This window comes from Lupinus angustifolius, unplaced genomic scaffold, assembly GCF_001865875.1.
Source record: "Lupinus angustifolius cultivar Tanjil unplaced genomic scaffold, LupAngTanjil_v1.0 Scaffold_51_122, whole genome shotgun sequence".
In the NCBI taxonomy this organism is placed as follows: domain Eukaryota; kingdom Viridiplantae; phylum Streptophyta; class Magnoliopsida; order Fabales; family Fabaceae; genus Lupinus; species Lupinus angustifolius.
Genome location: NW_017722548.1, coordinates 1 through 7,117, shown reverse-complemented (window position 1 = coordinate 7,117; position 7,117 = coordinate 1). Strand labels below are relative to the sequence as shown.

Here is a 7,117-nt window from a genome sequence, read left to right as displayed (position 1 = left end):
ACGACACGAGTCATAACCTCACTATTACATTCTCATTGAAATAATTTTATTTGTTAATGATACAAAACTTTTAATTTTAAATATACTATTATTAAAAAACTATTTTTTTCAAATAAATTTATGTAATAAGCACAATTAGTGAGTTGGTAGCCTTTTATTTGAGATGACTGTAATAAAAATAGAAAAGATAACAACAAATGATAAATGAATAATAAAAGCAAACAAATAAAAAAAACAAAACAACAAAATAAAATAATAAAAATTAAAAGGGGTAACACGGTTACCCCTGTACACACAACAAAAGAGAAATAAAAGGGATGAAATCCCTAAATGCCATCCTTCCTTTTCTAACAGCCACCAAGATCTTGACGACAAAGCACAATGGTCGACGGTGCTGCCATCCAGTCGCTGCACCGGCAAGTCTTCCAGCACCTTGGAGTGGTTTCACGGTGGTCAGGGGATACCTAAGGATCCTCGTAGCAATGGTTATAGTCATCAAACTAATAATGATTTTGTGTTGTTGTGAGAAAGTTTTTTCTGTGTTTCTATAATCCTTGTTATGCCTCTTGCTTTTTGGATACTAAGGGCTGGGATGTTTGTTATTAATCTTCTTTGTTATGCAGTGAATATAGAAATTGAAATGGACTTGAAGGATGGGATGAGGGAAAAGCATAGTTCTTCACGCATACAAGTATTGGTTACTATTACCCAGACCAATCTAGTTTATGCAACTTATATTACTTGAAAGAAAACATCATGAGTTATGATGGAATGCATATGAATGTAATTATTTACTATATGTACCTGCGAGAATTATTTGTGACATAAATAATATATGATGGGGATGAATGCATGATGAATTGCTAACCTGGTGTTGGTGTCTCACTTACTGTTTCAACCTTTTTTCTTCTAATCTTTATGCCTAGGTGTATCCTGGAACCTTTGTAACTTAGTTGCTTGCACTCACTATCTTCCTTTGTTGTGTGAATTTTGGCTAATTTTAGACATTATGTGTATACTTGCAAAATCTCTGAATACTCTGGATGCTTTCTTTTTTTGTCAATGTCTTTTGTATCTCTGGTTCCTATTTTTTATTCAAAAATTGTTTTTTTTTTCAGAACCTAGTCATCTACTTAACGGATAATGGAGAAACTACCTCCTCCTAAAGACCAAGAGCACTACCAACACTACCAAAACTAACTCCTCACTACCAGGAACCAATTCATGATTCCATTTGCCACCTTTTATTATTAACTTATTATATTTACTTTACCTTTTCGAAACAATTAAATATATATTTTTTTTGAATGAAATATATAATGTTAAAAATAATAAGTTTTTCAGTTTTTTATGGGTCAGACAAAAATGTATATTCACATATATTAGTAGTTATTATGTACACATGTACATCACATTTTTGTTCATAGTTGCAATCTATGAATTAGATTGTACTTGTGAAAAGTGTGCATCACTCTTCTATATAATAATAATTTATAAATTTAATTGCACTTATGCACGTTACTACTTTTACAAAGTTATATAACCCATGGATTTGATTAAACTTATGCTTTGGATTTCAATTTGAACAAACAATATTTATAAATAACTCTTCACTATATTCACTCTTAAATTTCTTTTAAGATTCAATTATAGTATAATATAGGACTATCTCAAACCACGAAGAATTATGTAATAGAATATGTTCATATATAAATAATAATAATTAACAACTTTTTTAGGATTTTTGATGAAGTGATTTACACATTTAACTGAGATGGTAAGATGATAAAATATGTACAAGTTCATGAGGAGAATATGGTTAGCATGATAGAGTAATTTCTTGAATATCAATATGATAATTTATGCAAGTTATGTGTTATACTTTGGTTAAACCACACACTCTTAACTTTCCTCCCAGTGTCTCGACCTAGAAAAGATGATTTTAAAACCTTGTATATTGTAGTAATCAATAGTTAACTATCACTCGTCGGAGTAGGTTGACACACCGTACTTCAGATTCATTAACATTGATTAGCATTGAATTCAAGTTGCTTAAAATAGATGCTTAGTGTGACAATTGTACTAAGATGTATGTTCTACTTTTTAGTTCACTTGTCAACACTTTAAGAAGAAGCATTTTGGATCTTTAAATCAAGTTTTAGGCGATCAAGCTAAAACCGCATTAAGAACTTCTTAAAGAATCAATATAACCAAAGTATAGGAGCATTAGCCATCCAAAGAATCAATAATGAAAGAATGACTATTATTGTGGTAGTATGCAGTATTTAACTTTTAGTGTGGTCTTTAAGACATTTCTTGTCCTATATGGGCAAGTGGGTAGTATGACCTTATGTAGCATCTTGTTGCATACTTGGCAGCAAGGTAGTGTGGGAAGCATGTGAGGCATTTGGCTATAAGAGAGGGAAAGAAGTGGGTATAAGTTTGTGGGAGATTACAGAGCTTCTCGAATGGCGTCCGTATCTTGTTTTGACATCATTTCTGCATTTTCAATTATAAATCCATCTCGGTTAATGATATCACACTGATATTCCTCTCAAATAATACATCATTTTCATTTAATCTGACCCAGTTTCTCTATCAAATAGCTAATTGTTTAGCTTGTAAGGTGGGATTAGCTTGGTGGCTGCATTCTTACAAAGTTCTGAGAATTTCTTTCTCACGATGTTATAACTTCATACCTCTTTTGGAACATGATCCAACTGATAGTTAGACAATCGTGATCCTCCACTAATAGCTTAAGCTTTTAGGAAAGTTGGTTCTTGACATGGTATCAACCCCTTTATAACCAAATGGTGAAGGGTATCCTTGCTGCCCCTATTCTTTTAAGTCTGGATACTTGAAGCCTAAAGCATTCCTGGGTGAGGGGTGTTAGTTATAAAAATCATTTATCGGTTTACACGTAATAGCTTAAGATTTTATGAGTGCTGCTTGACACAAACAATCCAAGTGCTGTTGTTAAGTAGTGATGATCTGGAATTTGCAAAATGTTAAGGAAGTACCACAAAATATCAGTGTATTGCGTATCTTAGATCTGTTATATCCATATGAGGTAGGGGTGGTAAAATTATCCATAATCCAAAATCCATCGAAATCCATTCAAATTAAATTCATCCTTTAGAATTAATAGATTTAAATGGATATAATCCAATGGATAGTGTTGATAATGGATGGATTCAAATTCATCCATTATATCCGATGGATATCCAAGGGTATATCCATTTGGATGGATACCGAATCCATCCAAAAAATAAAACTAATTTTTTTTTCCAATTAATTCAATATTAATATAAAAAATATCTCTCACATTTCTAGCACAATTCCACACATTTTACAAAAGTTGAAAATTACAATTGTGATTTTAAAAAGTGCTTATCAGAAAAGTATAAACGATTTCGGCCTTAGTGTTTTACCCCAACATCTTAATGCAAAGTATAAATAAATCATTTTTGTTGTTGACTAATGTGATAATATAATAACAAAATGAAATATTTCAGGATGATGGACTGTTGGATAAACTTATGGAAGTCCCAATTATTAAAAGTGTAAGCGGTTCCGGTTTAATCCTGAAACCGATGAAATCGAACCGTAAAATGCGGTTCGTTCGGTTTGGTTCCGCAGTTCGGTTCAGTTTTTTTATTTAGAACCATTTAAGTTTGGTTCAGTTCATGGTTTTATAAATTTTGAAACTGTTAGAACCGAACCGCATATTAAAAAATAATTTTGAATTATTAATACATATAGGCTATAAATAAGACACAAATAGAAAAAATAAATTAGTAAACAAACTCAAATATCTATTATCTCTATTATTCATTGAGAAGATAGAAAGAAAACTAAAAAAACTACTATACATTTTGTTATTATTCAGATATGAAATTAATTAAATAAATAAATTAAGGAACTAAATAAAGGAAGGACTCGAGGACATTACTAATGATGTGGAGTATTATGTGTTACTATTGGACTAAAATATTGGTACCAAGTTTGTCATTCTTAAATTTTGTTGGACATTGTCGAAGATTTTATGGACTAAAATTTCAAGTTTGTAGTGCGTTGAGATGTTGAATTGTTATTGTTTTACTAGAAAAAGTATTAAATATTTTATTATTGATGTGTTTAGTATTCATTTAGTTGACTCTATACTTTGCAAATTTTATTCATCTATTACTTAAAGGATTTTCTTTAAATAAGTTAAAAAACTGAACCTTAATGAACGGTTCGGTTCGGTGCATAAATAAAATTTGGCGGTTAATCGAGTAGAACTGACTCGTAACTTTGTGTTAGGTTCGGTCACTAAATTGTGTCAAAAATCGAACCAAACTTTTACACTCACGCCAATTATGTTGCAACAGAGATTCTTACCAATAAGAGTGCTCATAAAAAAACTTCACAAATTCACTTTTAAAACTGTTTATCAAAAAAGAAATTTTCAAAAGTGTTTGTTAAGAAAATTATTATTTAAAATGTGTTTTAAAAAAAAAACCACTTTTTAAGAGTAGTTTTTTAAAAAAACAATTTTTTATTTTTTTTTAAAATTGATATTTAAAAATGATTTATTAAATAATAATTTGTCAAAAAAAATTCTTCAAATTGCTTTATTAAAATTGTTTTGTTGAAATTAAAAAAAAAAAAAGTGGGTTGGATATCCATCCATCCAATCCATTAAAATGGATACATGGATAGAATGGATGGTTTGAAATCCATTGGATATGGATGGATTTGATAATTTAAAAATATGATGTAATGAATTTATATGGATTGGTGGATAGTTTTCTATCTATCCATTAGGATCCAAAGCCAAATCCATCCAAACCCATCCAATTACCACCCTAGTATGAGGTACTTGTATTTTGTTTAGCTAAATATGTTTCATGCATTAAACTGTGAATAATAAGACAAGCTGGACAGAGCATTTTAGTTTCTTTTTTGATGGCTTAATTGTTTGATATTTCTTCCACACAATGCTTATTTTGTTCTAATTTTTTGTCTAGTCATCGGTTGAACTGGTCAATGCAATGCAGAATCTGCAGATTCCATATTGAGTACAAAAACTGAACCCATTATTTGTTTTACGGCAAGGCAAGCCCCATCAAACATATCTTTTTCTGGAATTGCGGGAGAGAGCAATGCTGGAGACTATCAAGACTGTGGAGCTTCTTCAATTCGTCTCATGGGAAAGCCTCCTTGGCATCCTCCTTTCCCTGAGAATTTGCTACATTCTACTTCTAACCGCAGTAATGTTGTCATGCATTATAAGGAAAGAAGAAGATACGCAAGTAAGTAAATTGAAATAATATTATTAAGAATAAATTCTTCTATCCTCACGTTTTTTTCATCTACTAGGTAGATGTTGCCTCAATCATGAAAACCTGTCCGACACTCGTAGAAACTACTAGAACTAACTATAAAAGACGGCTACTAAATATGTCAATGTAATAGTTAATTCGTGGTTTTTTAATAATCAAGTGTCAATCCTACCATTGCTCAGACTTATATGTTGATAAAAGGGGAACAATGCTTTGAAAATTCAGGTTGGTGTGCAACCATGTGAAATTGATATTTGGTTACACCTAGTGAATGTTTACCCTCATTTCTCAACACCCAACACTAGGTGAGAGCCTCATGTACTGGACCGCTATTTTTCAACATGCAACGATTAACAAAGGTAGGAATGAACTTTGACCACAAAATGTATTATGAGCTTTACAGGTTAGTCGACAAATGTGCTACGATTGACTGTAGCAGTTTTTAATAGAATGTAAATATTTTCATAATAGAGCGGAGGTATGTGTAGTTAAATGCGAAATACCATGGAGAAGAGAGTAATTTACTATACTATTTATGTAGCCAAGAGTGTTGGTGAAATAGTAGCAAAATATTTGAGCTAAAAGTAATGTGGCCAAAGTCTTTGTTCTGGCCTCAACTTGTGGTTGCAATCTTTGCTACTACATCACTCTCCGAATTACTGGATTTGTTTGATTTCTAGAGTTGACTAAAATAAATTGTTATATCTTATTTTAGGTTTGACAAGAGAGTGAGATATGCATCTCGCAAAGAACGGGTTGATGTCAGAAGACGCGTGAAAGGCCGGTTTGTCAAAGTTGGTGATGCCTACGATTATGACCCTATGGGCCCAACCAGAAGCTACTGAATGTAGAACTTCTAACCATATTTTTATAAAGGAAAAAATTGATAAAATTTGATGCATTCTTTCTCGGTGCCGTGGCAATCTGCCTGATTTTATGATTTTATCATAGGTACTAGATTTTCATCAACAAGTAAAAAGAGGGTAAAAAGGCCTTGTTCGACTATGTAAGTTCAGAAGCTGAGTCTGTGTTCTTCACTGTGAAGATATCCAACTTGTGTGATATCAGCTGAAAGATTATCATAAAGTGCTCCTTTCAGGAAATGTGTTTAGATTACTTTTCTGTTTAACATTGTGATGAGAACCTCTTCAGGAGATCCTTTTTTCAACAATCTATCTTGTTTGGTGTAAAGTACCCACGGTTTGATGGGTTGTCTTTGAAGGTGAAATTAGGCCGAATGGAAATGTGTTAGGATAAAAGAAGATGGTGAAGATTGAAAGGTGAATGGCGCCACAACAATAGTGTTGATAAGCCGGGTGATATTCGCCACAAGAACGTGGTTCTTGATAAGAATTATAATCTTGGTTCAGTCAAGAAGTTTAGAGAAGAAACACTCTCACACAATAAGGAATTAACCTTGTAGTTTTACTCAAAATTGAACTTAGTTTATTCCAACCGAAAACATTACAATTATAGGCCAAATTAGGGTTGGTCCAACCGAATAATCAAATTCAAATTACACATTAATGACATTTTGAATTTTCCATGACAAAGCCTTAATTCTAAGTCTTGGATTCATTGTCTTCTTCGATGATAATTCGACTACTTGGAATTGTGTCCTCTATGAATTAATTGCCTCCACGACTCAATGTGTATGTTAAATGTCTTGCACGAATAATCACTTGAATGATTCATGAATGCATTAAACTTTGGACGGCAACCTTGCACTTTGAACTCAAGCTTGGACGGCTCAATAAATGTGTGCATGACTTTGGACGGTTTCCCTTGAA

General features: G+C 32.1%; 1 long non-coding RNA gene across 1 annotated transcript; it reads left to right on the top strand.

Annotated features, from left to right (window-relative positions):
* The first annotated feature begins 5,498 nt into the window (after positions 1-5,498).
* LOC109339036 lies at positions 5,499-6,455 on the top strand. Its single transcript, XR_002106615.1, has 3 exons — positions 5,499-5,805; positions 6,043-6,174; positions 6,279-6,455. It is a non-coding gene; the product is annotated as an uncharacterized LOC109339036 (long non-coding RNA).
* The last annotated feature ends 662 nt before the right edge of the window (positions 6,456-7,117 follow it).